At 42.0% G+C, this 26,577-nt stretch overlaps 1 pseudogene; it reads right to left on the reverse strand.

Annotated features, from left to right (window-relative positions):
- Positions 1-787: 787 nt before the first annotated feature.
- LOC139560232 (EEF1A lysine methyltransferase 4-like) overlaps positions 788-26,577 on the reverse strand; it is a 96,921-nt pseudogene continuing 71,131 nt past the window's right edge.

Here is a 26,577-nt window from a genome sequence, read left to right on the forward strand (position 1 = left end):
TGCTTAAACAATTGAAAAAAACTGTAAAGAGCTGATCATTCAGTCGTCACGGCGCAAATTGTTTTTCAACCGGAGAACAAAAAATCACCACTTATTGGACAAGTTTAGGTGCCACCTTCTCCATTTCAAAATGCTTTTCTCACATCCTCTAGTAAGTCAGGATCAAGTGTGTGTGTGAAGGGCTGGGATTGTCATAACGTCCCAGTGTAAAGTACCTGCTGAATGGTGCTTCACATTGACTGGTTAGAGTGAAGTGCTTTAGTGACACTATGTGAATACAGGAGACCACGATCTCTGACATCCTCACCAGCAGAGGAGGAACATGGTCCTCTGTTTTAGTGCAATCACGTTGGTTGTCTGATTGCAATGTGTGTGTGTGTGCAACCTTGTAGTTGTGTGGTCTTGTGACCGAATGACCGATGGCTAGCCTTTAGCTCAGTGAGCTAACATTGTCCTTTAAAGCTAGAGTCCTTAATTGAAAAAATAACAAAGTGGTCACCCCGCTTCTGTTTCAGTAAAACGCTGAGGGATGGGCCTGGAGAAATGTACACTCAAATACATAGACAGGACTATGGATGCAAGGACTAACCATCCATGATATCAACATTAACTATGTTTTGAGGCTAAACAGTGTTTGTTTACATTTACATTGTCCACAAACATTGAAGTAAAACAAGATAATATTTTAGGTGCTGATGGTGTGCGACAGTTGAACAAAGCTCATGAGGCATTTATAAGTTATATTCTTCAAGAATCAACAGGTATATGCAGTATCATTTATTTATTCGTCCAAAAATAGTTGTCGCAACTAAGGATTCTAGCTTTAAGGTGTGTACCGATACTATAACGAGACGACCTGGGTTTGATTCCAGGAATTCTATTCCATATCAAGTAACTCATGCAAGCAGTAAAATTTGATTTAAAAAACAGATACAAAAAACACCTTGCTTCACAGCGGGGACTGTGAAGCAACACAAACATAGGCACAGACACATGCATACACACGATAGCATACGCACTATACACACACATACACATGGATTTTGTACTGTAGATATGTGGTAGTGGTGGAGTAGGGGCCTGAGGGCACACAGTCTGTGAATGTATTGTAATGTTTTTAAAATTGTATAAACTGCCTTGGCAGCAGCTAATGGGGATCCATAATAAATACTAATACAAAAACACAGACAGGAGATGAAGATATGAGGCTTTTAAATCTGTTAAACGTTTGTGTGTGTGTGTGTGTGTGTGTGTGTACAGTTCCTCGTAACTCCTTCAGCACCTGGGCAATAAGGACACCTCCAAGGACACCTTCCAGGGGTCCTTCTGCTCTACCAGCATGGCGTCCAAGGTGCCCTTCTCCAGGACCACGTTGTACGAGGCGTCTGGGAAGGAGAGTTGGCGCTTGTCTATCTGGTGTCAGGTCATGCCCGGGCATATGGCATCGTGCCTGGCACACATGGTGTCGACGCACACAGAGGGGTAGTCTGTTGGTTATGAAGTGGTAGCCAGCGCATGTCATTGCTCATAGAGCTGTTACCAGAACCTGGGAGAGGAGAGAGGGGAGGAGAGCAGAGGGGAGAGGCAATTATCCGTTTCCTGATCAGTTAAGCCTAATCAATAAAACACCATGGAAACGTGAGCAGAAAGTCATGAAACACACCATCACATTGGTCTGAAGACCAGAGGAATCAATGGCATACTGTAGGTTGATTAAAAACATGCATTCAGTTAATCCATCACTTGTGATGGTAGGGATATAATCCACCTAACCATCGAATGGTTTATGGTAGGAGGAAGGGATCGGAGGCAGGGAGGTGTGTGTATGTGCGTGCATGGTTTTGTGCGGGTAGTGGAAAGGGATGGGAGGCAGGAAGGATTGGGAGTAGTCTCCATCACTAGCTCTATGTTCGACAACACTACGGTATTATAGAAGAGCCTAGAGGCGGCCAATGTAAGGCAGCATATGTAAGGCTATGGGGACACAGAGGATATTCAAGGGCGTCACAGTTGAGCCAATGTAAGAGAGTGAGAGATCTCTCTAATGGTCTTTCTACTACAGCCTCTGCCAAAAACACATTACCTTAATCGAACACACACACACACACACACACACACACACACACACACACACACACACACACACACACACACACACACACACACACACACACACACACACACACACACACACACACACACACACACACACACACACACACACACACACACACACACACACACACACACACACACACACACACACCTAATGTGCTTTAAACAATTACTGGCACACACTTTACCCAAAAGATCACATGCACACACACACTGCCCCAAAACACACACACACGCTTCCTCGAAGTCCCTTGAAGTCCCAAACTTTAAAAGAATCCCTGACGCACTGTTTCTGCACTTTTGCCGTGTCACCCTGTGTACTTAAAGAAGACGTGACATGCATGCATGCACGCACGCACACACACACACACACACACACACACACACACACACACACACACACACACACACACACACACACACACACACACACACACACACACACACACACACACACACACACACACACACACACACACACACACACACACACACACACACACACACACACGCAAACTTTGACTGCACCATGCTGGACACACACACATCCACACACACCCAGGGGCGGTGTGGTGTGTCTGACCCTGACTGTCAGCCTTGCTGACGCAGAATCATCGACGGCTTCAATCATTACAGGCAGGCCAGGCTTCCCCGTGACGGATCATCTAAAGATCTGTTCATTAACTAGGGTTAAGCCCTCCCCTCCTGGAGGTATGGAAGGGAGGGGGGGGGGTGTCATCTGTTCTGGTAGGTTGGTGGGTCAGACAGGGAGAGAGAGATAGAGTCTTTAAGAGAGGTAAATAGAGGGTAAAGAGTGAATCTGTGTTACAGGAAGCGGAGTGGAGGTGTACTGTAACGTTAGGCCATCCTTGCTGTTCTGTTCGGACTGCAGTGAACTGAACTGCACAAAGTCTACTCTCAGTGATTAATAAACACCAGGGGGTTTGTCTGGTCTGGTGCTTAGCTGGTTCTGTAGTCTGTACAGCTACAGTACATCCTCTCCACTCCTCTCCTCTGACTCTGCTCTGGGGGAACTACCAGGCGTAGCTCAGTTTGGTTTGGTGTGGCGGGAAAGAAAAGGCAAGGGCAAAGCTGAGAGCTGTTAGGAGGGGCAGGGGGTTGGGTGTGTGTGCGTGTGCATGTGCTGGAGGAAGTATTGTGTGTGTGTGTGTGTGTGTGTGTGCCAGAGAAGGGTTTATTGCACCGCTAGTTCAGGTAGCACATTGGAATCTGCAGCACCTCCATTTTAAACCTGTGGCTGATGATGCTCGTTATCACCTTACTTCTACAACCAATTCAACACTGCCTTCCAGATGGGTGTGTGTGTGTATGTGTGTGGTGTATGTGCAAGGTGCATGTGTCTGTGTATGTGTGCGTGTGTCTGTGTGCCTGTGTGTGCATGTGTGTGCCTGTGTGCACGCGTATGTGTGCGCATGTGCGTGTAAAAGAGAAAGGGTGTGCGTATTTAAACTGCTGATCTCGTTATCACCCTCACACTTCAAACAACACCTATAGTATGTCACCTCATCCAGCCTAAGGTATTTATACCAGGCCCGCTTTGACTCAACCTCTGGTGTGTGGTGGTAAACATCAGGAATGCCTTCTCTCTTCTGAACACAGTTCTATCTCATTTAAGAGCAGCATACAAAGCAGGGATTGGGGTCAATTCCAGTCGATTCAGAAAGTAAACCAAAATCCAATTCTAAATGTCCCTAATTGAAAATCATTGAAGAAAATAGCAATTGAAATGACTGCCTACTTTCTGACTTGAATGGAATGGAAATGGAATTGCCACCAGCCCTTACAGCCTTTAAAGTGGACAGGGTCATTAGAGAGGAAGGAAGAGGATGGGACTGGTCATGATTCTTATAATGGCATTTAGTGATACTTTTGAGTGACGGGTGGGGAGATGCACTAGAAAATCAAATAATGAGTGAGAGGAAAATCAGACTGAGAGAGTGAGGAAAAGTGTTTGTGTGTGTTTTGGGGCACTCTAGTGTAAGAAAGCTTAATGAGCCAGGGGTTAAAGGTTAAAGGTTAAGGGGAAAGGGGGATACCTAGTCAGTTGTACAACTCAATGCATTCAACTGAAATGTGTCTTGCGCATTTAACCCAACCCCTCTAAATCAGAGGTTAGGTTTAGGGTTAGGGTTAGGTTTAGGATTCATGTTAAGTTTTTGGGGTTAGGGTTAAGGTTAGTGTCAGCGTTAGGGGTTAAAGAAAATAGTATTTTGAATGGGAATCAATTGTGTGTCCCCACAAGGTTAATAAACACGACTGTGTGCTGTGTGTGTGTCTGTGTTCTGGAGATCAGCGTGACAAACACAGTCTAAACCCCTGATGACTCTCTCTGTGACATTTGCAACAGTGAGAGGACCAGCACATATATGTTCTGTCACCTTCATCCATAGTTACTGTACAGTTTGTTCATCTCAGCGGAAATGGGGGGAAAAACGACTTTCAGGCATCTGTTTGTTGATGCTTAAAATCTGTGTTATTGGTAACACTTTATTCATGATTTTTCCTAGCCACTCTGCTTCTGCCGCGGCATTGTGGTTTTAGGCTGGGTATCTGTAAAGCACCGCTGACGTAAAAAGGGCTTTATAAAAATACATTTAATTGATTGATAGTGTCGTTTAAAGTCTGAATGGTGTCTCTATAGAGCCCAGCGTGACTACGGTCCAGTGTTGATTTTTGGCAGCTATTTTAGATTTAGTTTAAAGTCTTAGTCTTTTGAATAAAACCATATTTTAGTCTTAGTCACGTTTGAGTTATTCCATCCTTCTTCGTTGTTGTTCTCAGTCGACTAAAACGCCGGACAAGTTTAGTTCTAACTTTAGTCACAGTCATTTTTGTTATTTTAGTCATATAGTCAATGCATTTTCTATTAAATGATTCACATCTAACTCTAACTTCCATCGTGTGCACATTCAGTCTTGTCCAACTATACCTACTAGTATACATACCTTCCTATACCTTGGCTGGCAACATTGCTATTGTGGCATATAATCATGACTAAGCATATACTACAAACCCTTGACTACAGGTTAACAATTTACAGCGCAGATTTTCTCCCCATCATCTGTCAGAGTGGGGTAAACAACAGTAATTCAATTTGAAAAGGGGGATATTCTGAGCTTTCCAAAAATCCCATAAATATTGCTGTACTCCTAATATTCAGCAATAGCATTGGTATTTCCAACCCGGAAAAAAGTTACTGCAACTCATATTTGCGGACCGCGAGTGCGCGAGATAAAAACGGTGCACATGCCAAAATACAGCTTCGGATGTGATCCAAGCAAAAATGGCCAATATGAACATTATTGTTTCGAAATCGAATTTAGGTTAGAGACTTTCATTCTGCCATTGAGAGGATTCCAATAAATATTCTGCAAAGGCTTGCATGCTTAGAAGCTTCATGTCAAAATGAGAGCTCTATTTTTGGCTGTCGTTAAGGAGGCGCAAGGATCAAACGCACGTTAGTTAGCAATTTTGTCATGTAAAAATGGGCGCAGTGGCATTTTCCAACCCTAATGCCTATTCTGCAGTTTGCCTGTCTAATATCAGTTCGCTTACGCTGAATGAAGAGGGGTGGCAAAATTTGAGGTGTGTCCTTAAAAAAAAGTGACAATTTCATGCAGTGCTAATGGGAAATTTTATGAACCCCAAAAAAGCAGGTCTTAATGGTAACACAGTTGATAATGGCATGGCTTTTGAGAGGCTATTGTGCCAGTGAATCTCATATTTAGAAACATGTTGTTTAATTTGATTTTAAAAAACAAGCATAGCCTACCATCCCGTTAATCAAGGATGGTTCAGCAGTTGCTCTTTTTATCCTGGCCATTAGCCAAGTAGCCTATGAATAAAAGGGCTTTATAAGGTCTACTGAGAACGCTTTGAAGATTTTGCCCTCATGCTTTTTTATTATTCACAATTAACATACCTGCATGCCTCCTGCCTTCGACTTTGTTGAATTCACCCGCTCGCTTTTCGTCAACTGATCCCTTGTCCATTTCCATGTGTCTCTTGTCTGATTACCAAAGACAGCTCCAAACTATTCGATCCTCCGATAATGCCATACCAACGCCATATTTCTGTGAGAATCTGCTTCGCACATACTGTAGACAACGATACAAGAGCCTAGTATTTTGCATAGACGTGCAAATGTTATGTGTAAAGACATTCAGGCCTGCATGTGCAGTGCACACAGCGCCATGGAACGAGAGAAGCGATTTATGAGGTCATGCTTCTGACCTCATCCGATTTAGAAATATACAGATTGTTTTTTACTAATCTGAAATGGAAAACAAGCAAACACTCCATAGGCTACCCTTACCTTAGGGCCTAGGCTACTATGATGAAGACTGGTTCAACAGCAATGCGTCGTGTCTATTTTTATCCTGGCCTTGCAAAGTAGCCTATCCATAAAAGGTGTTTAATGGTCTGTTCAGATTGCCTTGACCTGAAAATATACTGCACACATATGTCTACCTGCATACTTCATTTCGCTTGATCAAGTATCTATCCCCATCTCTCATCCAGTTAAGAAAATATGGGCTCCTTCAATTCTATTGAAATGATTAAGTCCTATAATGCAGTATCAACATTAAGCCTAGACTACATTTCGCTTATTGTGAACATGCCTCACACATACAATACAATTTACGGGAGCCTGTATTTTTTATTTTCTGAGTAGTGCGATGCGTAAAGACATGTAGGATAGGCTAGGCTCATTGAAGCCAATTACAACAATGTTAACTGCCAATACTCCAAACATAGGCTATTGAGCAAACACTGGATGTATTTTTTTTTTACTGTTGCTATTACTCATAACTGTAGCCTATGCTGTCAATAGTCTACAGAACTTGAGAGAAACACATGCAGTACTAAGCCATGGAACGCATTTATTGGCCATTGAGTGACCTTGTCACACCTACAACTTGTTTATTCAGTAAAACCAGCCCTTTTGTGCCACTGCCAGCTACTGTATTGCACAAAAAAATTCTGGCTATGAAAATAGCAACAACAAAAAAATTCTGACACACCGCCGGACCTATAGCACTACCACCAGCGCATATATATACTTACATCTTTTTTGAAAAAACTGCACCAGTGGAATTTCGCATTTTAGTTATTTAACATTTTTTTTAAAATATTCATTATTTGCACTTTTTATTTTGTTGAGAATACTTATATACAGTATATTTTGTGGACATTTAAGTTATACTTTTTGAAAGTACACTTAGTATATATTCTTAAGATATGAACAGTATAATCTCAGGAAGCATGTTCCTCAGCTGTGCATGTTTCCTTATGTGGAATAAACAATCATTATCATTGTTTCTCTTTCTATGCACTCTTTCTATGCACTCTTTCTATGCACTCTTTCTATGCACTCTTCTGAAAAGGAATTCAGAAAGTACCTGAAACTCATTACTGGTACTGACACTATAGTGTACATTTAAAAAAAGCAATGCTTCAACTTAAAAACAATTCCAAATGTATTTCGAATGAATATACTAAATTACAATTAAATTATACTAAATGACAATTAAAACGTATGAAATTGAAGTACACTTTTATTACGTGTGTTTAAATGTAATGAACATATAAACTCAGCAAAGAAAGAAACGTCCCTTTTTCAGGACCCTGTCTTTCAAAGATCCAAATAACTTCACAGATCTTCACTGTAAAGGGTATGAACACTGTTTCCCATGCTTGTTCAATGAACCATAAACAATTAATGAACATGCACCTGTGGAATGGTTGTTAAGACACTAACAGCTTACAGACGATAGGCAATTAAAGTCACAATTATGTTTTTTATAAATTTGCAAGCATTAAAAAAACTGGTTTTGCTTTGTCATTATGGGGTATTGTGTGTAGATTGATGAGGAAAAAAATCAATTTAATCAATTTTAGAATAAAAATGTAACGTAACAAAATATAGAAAAAGTCAAGGGGTCTGAATACTTTCCCAATGTATGTATATCTAGTTATATGTATGAATGTATGTACAGTACCAGTCAAATTTTTGGACACACCTACTCATTTTTACTATTTTCTACATTGTGTACCCAAAATGCTTGTGTACCCAAAATGCCGCCGCTTTGGGGTATTTTTCAGCAGGGCACTGTGGAATGACTCCAGATAACCTGAGTTTTACAAAGAGAAGAGGGGTAGACTAAATTGATTACATGGTCTGGGAAGTACTCTGTGGTCCTCAGGCTACCTCTAACCACCTGTAACCCCATAACACAAACCATACAAACACTACCCAATTCATGTTTACGCCATGCTTACTGTAAATTGATCTAGCTTAGGTGTCAGCTTGTAAATATTTTTGCCAATTTACCGTCACCTTGTGCAGAGCTAGGGGTTGGAAGCACGTGTTGGTGGAATCAGATTGTGTACCATCTACAACCAAATACACATGTTTACTCTGCTGAAGGTAGCTACCAGTTTACCACTGACTACCATAGCATAGATACACTTGATTGGCAGTGTGTACACCAGCAAAATATAGCTATATGATTTAGCTGATTGCTTTCAGAGTTTAATATAGGACTGTAACTTTAGCTAGCTAACTTACCGAGGTAGTCCAGCTAGGCTAGCAAGCTAGCTAACGTTAGGTTACATCTAATCAAGAATCTTCTCTTTGTTGTGAAGGGAAACAATTGATGGTGTCACATAACTTCTCAGCTGTTTTTTTAAATGGATTCCCCATCAGTTCAGTATGATAATCCCACTGGCAGCATCAGGGTACATCTCTGGTATGTAGAATAGTGAAAGATAATTCACAGAACACCACACATGCATGATGAAAAACGGTAGTGAAAATATAATATTGTAAAAAGAAAAATCATGCCTACAGAAGTTCTGAGATTGCTGTGTGTTGTTCATTATAAGTACACAATGCCATCATCCAAGTTCGTGGGCACGCCACATCTACCTTAGGGGGAGGTAGCTGCAATCACTATGAATGCCGGACCTTGTGGTTCACTAAGAGCAGAAAATACACAAGAAGTCGAAACTTCACGATTCTACCAGTGAAATGAAAATGTTCTAGCTTGTGGTTTGGATAAAGGTGATGTTTATGACAAAAACGTAATATAGTATTTATAATAGTAATGACTATATGCTGTGGCAGAGCCAGGATGAAATTCCCTTTTAAGATATACTAGAAAAGTACTTCTCGTATTTGAAGTATATTATATACATTTGTATTATATTTAAGTATACTTCAGTATACTTGTAATATATTAAAATATAATTTGGTTACCATTGCGTTGGGATTGTTAAAATAGTGCCGTTAATGTCCGTTAGTTTCAAGTGGAATTCTCGTCTCGTTACATTTTAAACCAAATTTGTAATGGTTATCGTATTTTTTTTCTTCAGGACATCTGGTCTCCTTATCTTCATTCGTTTTTGTCAGGAAGAATAGGTCGTTGACAAATATTTTTCGTCATAGCTATTGTTGACCAAATGAACACTGGTACAGTCAGTTGGTAGAGCATGCCGCAAGCAACGGCAGGATAGTGGAACCCACTATCCGGGACCACCCGTACATCAAATGTATGCACGCGTGACTGTAAGTCGCTTTGGATAAAAGCATCTGCTAAATGGCAAATTTAAGTTTTGTTAAGTTCAGTTTGATATGACTGACCTGTTATGGAAATGGCAAGAAGACTAATAAAAAAAGGCATTTTTATACTGATAAGTTGTTTCGATCTGAAAGGACAGGACTGCTAATAGCTACAGTTTGCCCTCTGATTTTGACATATTGCTTTACCCCTTTCTAATTCTGATTGGTCGATGTGATGGATGTGACATGTCTGTCTGTCCTAAGGGCTCTGTGGTCTCTCTTCATGCCCAGGTTTGGTGCTCCTTAGGATGCATCTAGGCCCCCCTCCTCAGGTCCCACATCTCCACGTCACAGACCACGCATTGTTTCCAAAGGGTTCTCCCTGCTGACGCTGCATACGTGTGTGTGTGAGCGTGCACGTGTGCGTGTTTCCATGGACGGGAAGAGGAGCGGAGGAAGGGGTATCACATGACAGCTCATTCCTGCGGGTTCACAACTATTATAGTTGCCGGGCTGTCGTCAAGGACGATTCGTCTCTGACATCAGCTGCACCCGTCGGGACCCCTGACCTTAACACACACTGCTGCCATGGCAACAAGTGCACATTTTCTGGCATCCTGGACCGGTAAGTAGAGCGGACACAACAGGGATGTGTGTGGGTGGTGAGCAAAGGTGTGTGCGTGTGTGTCTGTGTGTGTACGTGCACACACGTGTGTTTGTGTCTGTCTGTCCATCCAGTCTGGACGGAGCCTGTCCAATTGATTTTCCTCCAGCTGGAAGCATCTGTGTGTGAATCTCCTGATCTCCTGCACCTCCTAACGGGATTAACCAGGGAACCAGAGCACAGCACTAAAGATAGACGTGTCACATAGCCTCAGTGTGTGTGTGTGTGTGTGTGTGTGTGTGTACTAGGGGAGGGGGCTGCCACTGTTGAAGGGGTACTGCTCGGTGCTCGCTAGGTTGCCAAAAATGGTGGTGGTTCCCTCTGTGTTGGTTGGCACTACGATGGAATCCCGTCTCGTCTCGTGACCCGCGGTGTGAAACACCGGTCTACCGGAGAACCCTTTCATCTGACTCGTGACTACACTTTGTATAAGGGTATTATCTCTGGCAATCTCAGAGTTCATCTACTGTAACTAGCCTACACCAGTGGTGCAGATTGCCTATCCCCATGTGACCAGGGTGTGAATACCAGAGAAGGCCCATTCAATTTGGAATCCATTCAATTCAGTGACTTGGAACACCTTGAATGAAAATAAAGGGATTTCTTTCTATTCTTCAAATGTTCATCTGAAGACTTATTGCCATGTACATTGCTAGCGAATGACCAGTTCCTCTCTAACAAATCCCATCTAAATAAAGAAGTGGGATACAATGTCACGTGTAAATATCTCTGAACATGGGTCTATTTGAACCACTGGGAAATGTGATGTGACCGTAGAAATAGAATCGAGATGAAGGAATTGATTCTATTTCCATGGACACGACAATGACGCAGGCCATTCACACTTACAGTTCCATAGGATGTATTAGAGCTGGTGTCTTGGGGCAAAGGTCGCCGAGACCAAAACAACAAGAAGCAAACGTGCACGGGGCGAAACGCCTGAGAAGGGAGTTATTTTCGTCACTGATGATCCTCGTGTTGCTTTTAGTTCTTGAGGTGTTTGACAGTTAAACCCAACTGGAATGTTAAGAGCTATTTTCACTACGGGTATTCATGATTGACTCATCAGACATTTTGACACCAATTAGTCTGATTAGAAATAGATCAATCCACTGTGACACCAATGCCTCTCAGTGGAATCGGTAGCACAGGGTGATGGACCACTACAGTATGTCAAATTGGTTCATAGGGTGCTGCACTGCGGCTGCCCTGTGTTCCAACCTCTCCAACCTAATGTGAGTTTGTGTAAATGTGTGTGTGTGTGTATCTGAGGGGTTGGGGAAAAAGCAGAAGGTATATTTCCATCCTGTATGGACTAATAACGTATATCTGATCTATCAAGATCAAACACAGGTTACAGAACTGTTGGTCCCCATGTAAGGCTAGGCTCCATCTCACCTTGTCTTGTATACCTTCCTAACAGCTATGTTCATTCTGATCTCATGTCCACTAACAGAAAGCACAACTCACTATGGGAGTATAGAAAGTGTCACCTTGTCTTGAGTATGTTTCCCCACTTTAAAGTATCACTATGAAAAAGTACAACACATTGTGGGAGTAAAGCAGTTGAAACAAATCCAATTCAAGGGTATAGAAATGTACAGTAAGTATGATCAGGAATACGGTTACATATTCTATGGGATAGAAAGGTACAGTAAGTATGATCAGGAATACGGTTAAATATTCTATGGGGTAGAAAGGTACAGTAAGTATGATCAGGAATACGGTTAAATATTCTATGGGATAGAAAGGTACAGTAAGTATGATCAGGAATACGGTTACATATTCTATGGGATAGAAAGGTACAGTAAGTATGATCAGGAATACGGTTACATATTCTATGGGATAGAAAGGTACAGTAAGTATGATCAGGAATACGGTTACATATTCTATGGGGTAGAAAGGTACAGTAAGTATGATCAGGAATACGGTTAAATATTCTATGGGGTAGAAAGGTACAGTAAGTATGATCAGGAATACGGTTAAATATTCTATGGGGTAGAAAGGTACAGTAAGTATGATCAGGAATACGGTTAAATATTCTATGGGATAGAAAGGTACAGTAAGTATGATCAGGAATACGGTTAAACATTCTATGGGATAGAAAGGTACAGTAAGTATGATCAGGAATACGGTTAAACATTCTATGGGATAGAAAGGTACAATAAGTATGAGCAGCTATAGGGTTACAATTTGTTTATCGCTTTGGTGCTATTTTCACAAGTATGTGTTGAATTTTCTTAGTACAAAACTCCAAACAAAACTCCAAACTGGTAACACAAGTAACGTAGTCAGTCTTACATTCAAAACCTTTCATTGTGCATTCATTTTGTTTGTAGACATCTTTCACCACACAACCATTCATCCAAATATAAGTTAACTATGAAATGTAATGAGTACATTGGTTTAATCACCAAAACACAACATGATAATATCTTATCAATTTATAAATTTTAACAACACGTGAATCCAACAGCAAAAAATTGAAGATCCATGTTTAAAAATCGCGTTTAGTGTGTAGCATGCTACAATACTGTTTTCACATTAGGCAATACACTTGAACTACCCATTAAAATGTACAGAACATCACATTTCCATAATTTCAATCCCATGTGTGATCAAAGGTATGATCATTGAAGACATCTTTCACAATGTCATCAAAATAAATGAATAAAAGAAACAATGTCTAGCAGCCACTAGTTTGCATCAAGTCTGTCTTAAGCATTTGGCAAAAGGTTCTCATTGAAATCATTGTTCATGCACCAGGGGAAAACCCTTTTGGCATACAGTACGAATCAAAAGTTTGGACACACCTACTCGTTCAAAACTATGAAATAACACATATGGAAACATGTGGCAACCAAAAAAGTGTTAAACAAATCAAAAATATATTTTATATTTGAGATTCTTCAAAGTAGCCACCCTTTGCCTTGATGACAGCTTTGCACAGTCTTGGCATTCTCTCAACCAGCTTCACCTTGAAGGAGTTCCCACATATGCTGAACACTTGTTGGTTGCTATTCCTTCACTCTGCGGTACTACTCATCCCAAACCATCTCAATTGGATTGAGGTCAGGTGATTGTTGAGGCCAGGTCATCTGATGCAGCACTCCATCACTCTCCATCTTGGTCAAATAGCTCTTACACAGCCTGGAGGTGTGTTGGGTCATTGTCCTGTTGAAAAACAAATGATAGTCCCACTAAGCGCAAATCAGGTGGGATGGCATATCGCTGCAGAATGCTGTGCTAGCCATGCTGGTTAAGTGTGTCTTGAATTCTAAATAAATCACTGACAGTGTCACCAGCAAAGCACCCCCACACCATCAGACCTCCTCCTCCATTCTTCACGGTGGGAACCACACATGCAGAGATCATCTGTTAACCTACTCTGCGTCTCACAAAGACACGGCGGTTGGAATCAAAAGATTTCTAATCTGGACTCATCAGACCAAAGGACGGATTTCCACCTGTCTAATGTCCATTGCTTGTGTTTCTTGGCCCAAGCAAGTCTACTTCTTATTGGTGTCCTTTAGTAGAGATTTCTTTGCAGCAATTCCACCATGAAGGTCTGATTCACACAGTCTTCTCAGAACAGTTGATGTTGATATTTTTCTGTTATTTGAACACTGTGAAGGATTTATTTGGGCTGCAATTTCTGAGACTGGTAACTCGAATTAACTTATCCTCTGCAGCAGAGGTGACCCTGGGTCTTCCTTTCCTGTGGTGGTCCCCATGAATGCCAGTTTCATCATAGCGCTTGATGGTTTTTGCGGCCACACATTTTCCAGATTGACTGACCTTATTGTCTTAAAGTACTGATAAACTGTCGTTTCTCTTTGCTTATTTGAGTTGTTCTTGCCATAATATGGACTTGGTCTTTTACCGAATAGGGCTGTCTTGTGTATACCACCCCTACCTTGTCACAACACAACTGATTGGCTCAAACACATTAACAAAGAAAGAATTTCCACAAATTAACTTTTAACAAGGCACCTGTTAATTGCATTCCTCTTCAACCTCAGGAGGCTAAAGATATTTGGCTTGGCCCTTAAAACCTTCACAAACTTTTACAGATACACAATTGAGAGCATCCAGCGCATCAACGGGGGCAAACTACCTGCCCTCTAAGACACATACAGCACCCGATGTCACAGGAAGGCCAAAAGATCATCAAGGACATCAACCACCCGAGCCATGGCCTGTTCACCCCGCTATCATCCAGAAAGTGAGGTCAGTACAGGTGCATCAAAGCTGGGACCGGGAGACTGAAAAACAGCTTCCATCTCAAGGCCATCAGACTGTTAAATAGCCATCACAAGCCGGGTTTCACCCGGTTACTTAACCCTGCACCTTAGAGGCTGCTGCCCAATATACATAGACTTGGAATCATTTGAATAATGGAACACTAGACACTTGAATAATGTTTACATACTGCTTTACTCATATCATATGTATATAGTGTATTATATTCTACTGTATTTTAGTCAATGCCACTCCGACATTGCTCAATCTAATATTTATATATTTCTTAATTCCATTTTTTTACATTTAGATTTTTTAGACTTATGGTCCCCACAAGTATAGTTAAACACACACACACACACACACACACACACACACACACACACACACACACACACACACACACACACACACACACACACACACACACACACACACACACACACACACACACACACACACACACACACACACACACACACACACACACACAGTATGAGCTCCCAATGATAGGGTAAATGAACCATCAGGGGGATTGACCATTAGTAAGTTGTGTGACTGATTCTGTCTGACTGCACATTATCAATCCAGCTCTGGGGGAGCCCATGGCTGTCCACCCAATGACAGGGGAGGGATGACAGGGGCCGGGGCTGGGGAGGGATGACAGGGGCTGTGGAGGCATGAGATTTTTGTGTGGTGTGGTTGGCTGCAGAGAAAGAGCTTCTTCATCGTCTCCTGTGAGTGAATTAACATGTCCCATGTAATGTATGCGGCAACGATAAGTTGAAATCCACGTAATTATTGTTTTGTGGCACATTCCTTTATTTTCAGCCACAGAGATGGGGCGCATAGGCCATTTAGGTTACTGTGCTTTGATTGATGACTGAAAAGCAATTGTTGACTAGTTTATGAAAAGTATTGAACTGACTGAATAAAGTCAATCTCCTATTTATAAATCATACAACGTAGTTAAATGTTTATGGTATCGCATCGGGACAAGTAAACCAAATACAAGTAAACCAAATATTTGTATTTTGATCTGAAGCCCATGTCGGACTTGCCAGTGACCACTAAAGTGTATCCCAGTGATGAGTTGTTCGCGAACCAACGGCTCTTTTTCAAAGCATCTTTTAGTTGAACGGAATCGAATCAGCGAGAGGGACATTCTTTTGGCTCTCTAATTTGCACACTGCTAGGCTACGGCAGATTTTTGGCAATTACGTGCAGATATATCACGAACACGTTAGATAAAGATGTTGAATCTTCACTGCAGGAACAAAAGGTAGCGGAGAGAGAGCCTCATGCTGGTTACAAAATATGCTAAAAGAAAACAGATTGATATAGGCCTACTGATTTGATTAAAGTGTCAACAATGGAGTAGTCAATTTTTGCTTTCTGTGTAGCAAAGCCCATGTTCAACACCTGCTTCATTCTTCAATCATTGTGTACCTGTAGGCCTATTCATGGCACCGCCTGGGTGTCCTCCCATTTTCCTGCAATTCTATATTGCTTACTTGGGAATCAATGCTCCATTGACAGAACATAACCTTTTTTCTTAGGCTTTTGCCACAATAAACTATACTGAACAAAAAATATAAATGCAACATGTAAAGTGTTCATGAGCTGAAATTAAAGATCCCAGAAATTCCTTCCGAGTGGCGCAGCAGTCTAAGGCACTGCATTGCAGACCCGGGTTCGATCCCAGGCTGTATCGCAGCAGGCCGCGACCGGGAAACCCATGAGGCGGCGCACAATTGGCCCAGCGTTGTCTGGGTTCGGGGAGGGTTTGGCCGGCTGGGATATCCTTGTCCCATTGTGCTCTACTGACTCCTTGTGGCAGGCCGGACGCATGGACGCTGAGGTTGCCAGCTGTACGTGTTTTCTCCGTCACATTGGTGTGGCTGTCTTCCGGGTTACACGGAACACAAGCCGGCTGCGCGCGTGCGCTATCGTGCATACATTTATTTTGTCCCCTTAAACCAAACGCGATCACGACGCGCAGGTTAAAATATCAAAACGAATGTATGGCAATTTAGCTAGTTAGCTTGCATTTGCTAGCTAATTTGTTCTATTTAGCTAGCTTGCTGTTGCTAGCTAATTTGTCCTGGGATATAAACATTGAGTTGTTATTTTACCTGAAATGCACAAGGTCTTCTACTCCAATAATTAATCCACACATAACACGGTCAACCGAATCCTTTCTAGTCATCTCTCCTCCTTCCAGGCTTTTTCATCTTTGAAATTATATGGTGATTGGCATCTACACTTTTACCACGACAACCGGCAAAACATTTCGTCTTTCAATCATCCACGTAGGTATAACCAATGAGGAGATGGCACGTGGGTACCTGCTTCTATAAACCAATGAGAAGATGGGAGAGGCAGGACTTTAAGCGCGATTTGGGTCAGAAATAGAAAGGAGTTCTATTTTAGCCCGTGGCATCGCAGACGCTCGTTGGTGCGCGCGAGCAGTATGGGTGCAATAATTGAATGACGTGGTTTTCTAAATTTAAATTGTGACGCTCGCGCATGCGACATGTCCTGTCTGGTCAGCATGTTAATCGAGCAGTGTGTCAAGAAGCGGCTTGGCAGGGTCGTGCTTTGGAGGATGCATGGCTCTCGACTTTCACCTCTCCGAGTCTGTACGGGAGTTGCAGAGATGGGACAAGACTACTAATTGACTAAATAACTACCAATTGGGGAGAAAAAGGGGTGAAAAGTACAACAACAAAATATATATATGTATACAGTAGATCCCAGAAATGTTCCATACACACAAGAAGCTTATTTCTCTCAAATTGTGTGCACAACTTTGTTTACATCCCAGTTAGTGAGCATTTTTCCTTTGCTAAGACAATGCATCCACCTGACACCTGATATCAAGAAGCTGATTAAACAGCATGATCATTAAACAGGTGCTGGGGACAATAAAAGGCCACTCTAAAATGTGCAGTTTTGTCACACAACACAATGTCACAGATGTCTCAAGTTTTGAGGGAGCATGAAATTGGCATGCTGACTGCAGGAATGTCCATCAGAGCTGTTGCCAGATAATTTAATGTAATTTTTTTTACCATAACGTCTCTACCAAAACGTTGTTTTAGAGAATTTGGCCGTACGTCCAACCAGCCTCACAGATGCTGACCACGTGTAACCACACGCCCAGGACATGCACATCCGACTTCTTCACCTGCGGGATCGTCTGAGACCAGCCACCCGGACAGCTAAATGAAACTGAGGAGTATTTCTGTCTGTAATAAAGCCCTTTTGTGGGGAAAAACGAATTCCGATTGGCTGGGCCTGGATCCCCCATGGCTGCGCCCCTGCCCAGTCATGTGAAATCCATAGATTAGGGACTAATTTATTTATGTCAATTTACTGATTTCCTTATATGAACTGTAACTCAGTAAAATCATTGAAATTGTGTTGCGTTTATATTTTAGTTCAGTGTAAAATGAAAGAGTAGACTAGATTTAGTTTCTGCCACAATAAATTAAATTGAAAGAGTACACACGTACCCTCCTCTGAAAATCCCACCCACCATGATTGACTGACAGGCCACACTGTTAAAGGGATCGTTCACCCCAATTACAAAATTATATATTGGTTTCCTTACCCTAAGTGTCCACAGCAGCAGAGCCAATTAAATGCATCATTTGAAGAACAAACACCATTGTGGCAATTCATATCTTGGAGTAAAACTAAATATGACTTTCATCTCAAGAGTAGACATGTTTAATGTTCAAAAAGGTTATCTTAGAAAATAGTCCTTATCATATAGGCCTAGACGATATCCAAAACAACTAACACACTGAATTTATACATTTCCGTTCGTTTTAATTGTAAAAGGCATGTCTTTGTACTCAATACCGCAACACATTTTATCTATCTGGGAGGTGAAGTTGTTAATGTATTCAATAATTTAGCTGCGCATTTCGGATGGAATCAAAGCTTTAGAATGTACCAGAGGCCATCAAAATAGCGCTTGTTCCAAAATTCCTTGGCTGGCTACTTCTTCCCCTTTCTTTGTGCTGACGGAAAACATTACGTAGAGGAGGACGGAGGCTTTCATCTCTTCCCCAGCAGCACGCTCCAATGTGCTGCAATCAATGAGACACAGGGCTAATGAGGGACAACTCAAAATACCGCGATGAGAAGCCGTGCCGTGGTGAGTGGTGCACGTGACTCCCTACATCCATATGCACTATAGATTCATAGTTAGCCTTCCATCTATCCAATCACCTATGTATTTCTCTCTTGAACATACAGGTCACAGAACTAGTACAGGGTAACATTCGGTTGGTTCCGTTCTAGCATCTTGTCAGCACCTCCACTTATACCCCTCTCTCTCTCCACCCACCTCTCTGCTCAACCCCTGCCTGAAAGAAAAGGAGAGAAGGAGAGAATCCTTTGAACAAAGTTTGGAGCTGGAGCTGGTACTGAGGCAGGGTGAGATATTAAGGCCCGTCTCCATGGAGACCCATTCTCTCCAACTCTCTCTCTCGCTCTCTGTCTCTCTTACACTCTCATTCTTTAACTGTCTTTCTAATTATCCCTGCCACCTTCTCTTCATCTCCCTCAGTTCCTCTCCCACCATTTTTTTCTCTTCATTTCCCTCTCTCACAGTTCTTCATCTCTTCACAGTCTATCAAGCACACTGACCTACCTATACATTTATACACACTCCTAGTGTATACATACAAAGTCAACGGTGGCGGTCGGTGATGTTTAAGGTGAGGGAGGACGATCATTTTTTTAATGAGCAAGGCCTTATTTCTATTACAGCATATTGGATGACTGTCACTCATATTTCATTCACGCAACTTAATATAACATCGATAGGTTTAGGCTAATGCATGATAGTAACATTTTCCTTATAGCCATCATGAGGGTTCCTACAGCCTTGCCGATGAATGAACGTTTACAAAGTAGGTACACAGGTCGTGAGCATCATTTGAGTAATCAAGGTGACAGTGACACATTCAATCCCACCTTGCACACTCTTGCCTGAATCTAGCTGATCTAGGGTGTAAACATTAATTGACAGTTGCAAACTAGAGTTTCTTTTGGACAAATTCAGTTATGTTTATCCCCGTTTCATTCCGTTTAAGAATGAAACGGCTGACTGAATACACCCCTGATCACACATAAACACCCTGCTAGGTAACATAGCATTCCTCTCTGATTTAGCCGGGTGTTTAAGCAGGCTCAACTAGCTAGCTGCATTCACTAGCTAAGTGAAAGTGAAACAAAAATGCAACAAAATATAGCTCTCTCTCGCTCTCTCTCTTGCTTCTCCTTAATTTAAAAAATGAATATGTTCAAAACTGTTCAACTATTGTCTCGCTCTCTCGTTGAGTTAACTACTCACCAATTTTTTGAAATTAAATGTATTTATTTAACTAGGCAATTCAGTTAAGAACAAATTCTTATTTACAATGACGGCCTAGGAACAGTGGGTTAACTGCCTTGTTCAACAGATTTTTACCTTGTCAGCTCGGGGATTCGATCCAGCAACATTTCAGTTACTGGCCCAATGCTCTAACCACTAGGCTACCTGCCACCCCTGCCACAATGCTAGCTAGCTGTTGCTTATGCTTTTAGTAGTAGATTCATTCTCTGATCCTTTGATTGAGTGGACAACATGTCAGTTCATGACACAAGAGCTCTGATAGGTTGGAGGACATCCTCCGGAAGTTGTCATAATTACTGTGTAAGTCTATGGAAGGGGGTGAGAACCATGAGCCTCCTAGGTTTTGTATTGAAGTTAATGTACCCTGAGGACAGAAGCTAGCTGTCCTCCGGCTACACCATGGTGCTACCCTACAGAGGGCTGTTGAGGCTACTGTAGATCTTCATTGCAAAACAGTGTGTTTTAACCAATTATTTGGTGACGTGAATATATGTAGTATAGTTTTATCTAAAAAGGATAACTTTAATGTTTCACTATTTGTATTTTTATGAAACTCGTTGAGGAGGATGACCCTCTGAGGAGCCTCCACTGAAAGTCACATCAGCCCTATAGACAGAATCAAAGATACGTTCACAACAAACTACACTTTTTTTCTTCTCCTGAAGTAGCTCTGTAAACACATAGAGCATATGACCAAATGACGAAATACAGCAAAACAGACAGGCGGAGAGTCAGAGAAAGCAACAACAGGGTGAACGTGTGTGTGTTTATGTCTGAGAGGGTGAGTGATACTGCAGTGTGAAACGACAGTGTGATACTACAGTGCCACTGCTGCCACACCATCGAAACACACTTCCACTTTTTCTTTTCTTTTTTTAAACATTCCCTTCATCTTAGCCTAGTTTTTGTTTTCAAACCAGTTTCAGGTGTTCTACAGAAGTTGCGTCAGTGTCGAAGAGAAAACAATAGACTCTCTACTCAAATACTGCACTCTTCTGGCAAGTTCTCTTGGCGAGCTTTTTTAAAAATGCATTCCACACAAAGAGCGGCCTCTTATGTAATCGGGCATGCTAATTAGCGGTGGCACATAATTAAGGATGTGCCAGTGAAAGTGCACTGTGGTGGAATGTGTTCTGGATGTGTGTGTGCGTGCGGTGGAGGAGTTTGGAAGGACTCCATCTTGTGAAGTCAGTTCCGTTGATCTGGCGCTGAGCTGAGCTTCTCTCTGATCCAGTTAAACAACAGGAACAAGGGATGGAGGGATGGGGCTCGGTGAACGACAAGGACAGGCTAAAAGAGATACGGGTGATTTCATGCCAGCATAGCCCCAAAATACTTTTGGTACGGTGCAGTATCTCAGATTGTTCTGACAATTCTCACATAGAAACTTAATTGGAAAGAAGAATGTTTGACATGCTTTTTACGTTTGTATCACAATCAAAATCATGATGAAAGTGTCCATTTTAGGCCCTTTTTAGACCTATACATGCCTCCTGTAAGACCTTATGATACGTGAAGTACATAATACAGACAACATCTACTCCTTATAGCAGGGTTGGCAAAAGCCCCTCCCCGACCATTCGTTCCAACAAAAAACAGCCTGTGGCTGAATCTAGTTGCCCCCCCCCCTGCCTTATAGTGTGCTCTAACATATGAAGTATGTCTAGATTCTGAAATACGCATTTTTTATGTTGAACAAAATAATATGAAAAATATTATTTTGTTCAACATAAAAAATATTTATATAAATATCTCAAAAGTATACTTTTTTATTTTGTTAATTTTAAAACATTGTTTGGAACAATATACTCTCTTAGAAAAAATTGCTATCTAGAACCTCAAAGGGTTCTTTGGCTGTCTCCATAGGAGAACCATTTTTGGTTCCATGTAGAACTGTTTCCACAGGGGGTAAACCCAAAGACGGTCAGGAGGCGAGAAGAGGAGAGAGCTCCGTCTCTCTCCCTGAGACTGCATGATTACGGACATGCTGAGAGCCTCACTGCTGTGTGTGTGTGTGTTCCCCCTCTATTGTCACAGTGGAACAATGAGAATGTGTGAGAGAAAGACAGACATCTAGGGTGTATAAGATTGACGAGAGGGAGAAGAGAGAGGGAGAGAGCAAGATCTAGACTGCATCTGTCAGCGAAGGTAACAAAGGCTGGTCTTCCTGTATTCTGACAGGAGTGCTAGTTAGGGATGTGAAGGGGGAAAAAATTACGTTTAACTTAACTGCAATTATTTATCGGTTTTCCGTTAAAACGGTGAGAAAAATTCATAAAATTGCATGTGCACAATGCCGAATATAGTCCTATTGCATATAGTTGTCCTATTGCGTATGATCGCTAGGGGACAATGATGTTCTATCTAACGCAGTCATTGGCTGAATCTCAAACCAATTTCCAAGCATTGCCTCTCGCGATCTGTCTTGTGCATGACTCACTCGCTATGAAACACGAGCACTCGGGCAGACACAGACGCATACTCTGATAGACACTGAGAAAGTTGTGAAAACAAAACTACATTTCTTTACTCCTGCACAAAATATGTACCAGTAGCCAGTGATTTCATCAGCTGATTTAGCTTGTTGTATCCTGCTTGCTGTTAGCTAGCTTCACTACAAAACACAGGGATTGAATTTTAGCTAGCTAGCTAAGGATGTTGGGCACTGCACTGATAAAACAGCGTCTAGATTGTCACTTATTTATGAAATATTGACAGCTTGCTGATGAAGTTTTAGACATGTTCGCAGCAGTCAATCCCTACTTTAGCATGTTTCCAAAGAACCAATCGCTACATTGTAACGTTGGGTCAGCTAAAATCACAGTTATTTTCCTGTCTAGCCTACAAGAGTGAAATGTTGTTTCGGTGCACAGAATCATCGTAACACTCATAAGCTAGAAACTCTGTTTTGGTTCATTCTGTGAATGCTTTGCTTTGTTCATACTTCCCATGTTGTGTCGGCGCTCCGCGTGACCTGACATCATTCAAACAGTTTTAGAAACTTCAGTGTTTTCTATCCAAATGTACTAATAATATGCATATATTAGCAACTGGGACTGAGGAGCAGGCAGTTTACTCTGGGCACCTCTGGGCACCTTATTCATCCAAGCTACTCAATACTGCCCCCAGCCATAAGAAGTTATTAACTTCTCTGGGTTAGGGGGCAGCATTGGGAATTTTGGATGAAAATCGTGCCCAAATTAAACTGCCTGCTACTCAGCCATAAAATGTCACGTTCGTCGTAGTGAGGAGACCAAAGCGCAGCGTGATGTGAATACATCTTCTTTAATGAAACAAAGAACACTTAAACTAATACAAAACAACAAAACGAACGTGACGCTAAGTATAACGATGGCATGCAACATCACATAGACAATCACCCACAAACCAAACTGGAAAATGGCAACCTAAATAGGATCCCCAATCAGAGACAACGATAAACAGCTGCTTCTGATTGGGAACCAATCCAGGCTACCATAGACCTACATAATGCTTAGACTACACACACACACCTAGACATACCCAAAACCCTAGACAAGACAAAAACACACATACCACCCTCGTCACACCCTGACCTAACCAAAATAATAAAGAAAACAAAGATAACTGAGGTCAGGGCGTGACATAAAAGCTAGGACATTTCTATGTGACCACAAACTTTTGAAAGGTAGTGTATATATATTGTTTTAATTGTCCCCAGAGATACAAGTTTCAGTCAATACCAGAATTCCCGGATTCATCTGCATAGCCCTGATCTTGATATTATCTTTTTAAAACTTTTTTTAAAGTCACATGGAAACTCCAACTCAAACAAGCTATGTTCAATAGGTGGTTGCAGGCCCTGTCTGATGGTTTATATTGATATAGTTGGTATGTCTATAAGATTGAATAAAACTGCACCATTTGGCCTATCCCTATTAGTAATAATGATAGGGCCTGCGACCACAGCCAATGTCAATATGATGAAATCTCAGAGTAACCAATGATGGAATGTTATAAACTGACTTACATGGCCTTGGTTGCTATCGTGCAACAGCCCAAGCCCTCTACGTGATTTGAAAACTAAGGGGGTATTCAAGTTTATGGAATTCACATTTGAACTAAATGCACTGGGTGAGCAGACCACAGTGGGCTCCTCTTTTGAGCTAACAATAGCAGATCTAAGAGGGGAATTCAAATGAATGGGTAGAAGATTACAACTCACAACACCCCTGGCAGTATAGACAACAGTACGACGATAACTCTTAGAGAGGAGTGGAGGTATTACCTGAGTGGGGCTTGGTCTGTCTCTGAGTCAATATCTTAACGTGGCCTTGAAATGTGAAGAGAGGGCCCAGGCTTCTAGATAGTTTGGATGGAGTCCATCATCCCCGTAGAGCATCTTTTCTTTCCAAAAACGTTCGAAATTGTCATAAAAAAATGATGCCAACAGAGTGGCAGTAGTCTTTAAGCCAGATATGAAGTGATAAGGCCTGTTGAACTTTTCGCAGCCGCAACCCAGTGACGGCACGGGACCAGAGATAATAGTCTGCTTTTCAGAGCCTTTTAGGGTGTTGATCAGCTCAATAAAAATATGTTTCATTAGCTCTGATTTACCCTTTTTGATATAATTTGATCCCACATGCACTATGAGAGCAGCAGCCCTTGGAGCCTCAGACACCCTCAAGGCCTGATGTGAGAGGGAGACCAGGAGGTACGGACCAGTGGTAGAGATCACCTGAGCTGGACCTTCGGGAGACAGGGTAGAGGATGAAGGAGCAGAAGTATCTGGAAACAGGTGGGTGAACCTGTTGGTAAGCAGGATGGGATCCCCCAGAGCCATTTCAGCCCCATTCACCAAAGAACGCTGCCTTGCACTGGGTTTATGGTGTGTGACGTGCCTCCACTGAGAAGCAGGATCAATAACCGTGGCATCTGCCAGTTCCTCATAAAGCCTCCTTGCTCCGTTATTCTCCAAGGAGGGTGAGGAGTGGGGGCCAGGATGGGGGGGGGGGGGGGGGATGGGAGAAGAGGGGTCTCTGCCCTGGCCAGTCAGTCAGAGAGTGGCAACACAGTGGCGAGGCAGTAGCACAACGACCAGGCTGAGGAGTAGAGAAGGAAAATGAGTGGGACCTATCCAGGATATGCTGCAATGTCTCCATTTGCTTCTGGACGTCCAGTTCAGACATATATTCCTCAACAAGCAATATTATCCCGGAACTGAGAAAGGTAGGTGTAGCTCCTACATGGAATTAAACGTTCACCGTAGTCTCTGAAGGTGGTAGCTGCCAAACAGTAAAAAGTCAGTTTCCCCAAATGGCAGAAAATGGTAGACGCCTTTTTTTTTTTTATTCTGTGAAAATCGATGCAAAGAAAATAGGTTGGCAAGGAATCAGCTAAAAGTAAATCAATCCACACAGTGTGATAGTTAGTTAGATTTAATCACACAGTTTGTAGGATCATATAAGAAGCAATCCAAAAACCCAACCACAGACTAAAAACCAGCCAGCACTAGCACCCACATAAAACACATTCAAGGCACAAAACTCGCCAGCATTAACAACAGCAAATAGAGAGCGGTGACTTACTCAATGCGATTAAATGCTGAGGCCCTTCAAAACTACAACACAACGGAGGCCTTGTTACCAGTATGATAGCCAGGGGAGAAGCACCTTGGAGGGGATGTCGTTTCTGGTACAGGCCAGTTGAAAGCCAGAAGTGTGGCAAGCGCTACACCTGACCACCCGAAGAGTAAAAAATAATAAATCCAAGTGAAGTTCAAGTATGGCAGTAGTCCATAAACATCTAAGGCACAATGTCAAGTGGAAGGATGAAAGCAACAGTAGGCAGGTGTCTGCTCAGATAATGCCCCAGTGCAGAGTAGGGTGCCCAAATACAGTCTATCCAAGTAGGCCTCAAGTGTTTCATCAGACCTGTTTTGTATGTCTCCTTAGAAACTCTGTATGCAATATTGCACTATTGTCCAATGTGTTCAAAGCCAGATGAAACAAATGTAAATGGAGACACAAAAAATGCACGAAATGCTTGCCACCATCTTGAAAAGTGGAGCTGGTTGACAAACAAACATGGCAAGAATCATCGCAGACACCCTTGTAAAGTATTGTGTAATATGTTTCTTATTGAATATGTAATATAATGAAACAAAATGTTTCATATACACTGATATACAAAACATTAAGAGAAAGACTGACCAGGCGAAAGCTCCCTTATTGATGTCACCTGTTCAATCAAATCAATAGAGGAGACAGGTTGAAAAATGATTTATACGCCTTGAGACATGGATTGTGTATGTGTGCCATTCAGAAGGTGAACGGGCAAGACAAACGATTTAAGTGCCTTTGAACAGGCAATGGTAGTAGGTGCCAGGCGCATCGCTATGTGTCAAGAACTGCAACGCTGCTGGGTTTTTCAAGCTCAACAGTTTCCTGTGTGTATCAAGAATGGACCACTACCCAAAGGACATCAAGCCAACTTGACACACCTGTGGGAAGCATTGGAGTCGACATGGGCCAGCATCCCTGTGGAACGCTTTCAACACCTTGTAGAGTCCCTGTACCG

The sequence above is a fragment of the Salvelinus alpinus genome, chromosome 30 (assembly GCF_045679555.1).
Source record: "Salvelinus alpinus chromosome 30, SLU_Salpinus.1, whole genome shotgun sequence".
NCBI classification, from domain to species: Eukaryota; Metazoa; Chordata; class Actinopteri; order Salmoniformes; family Salmonidae; genus Salvelinus; species Salvelinus alpinus.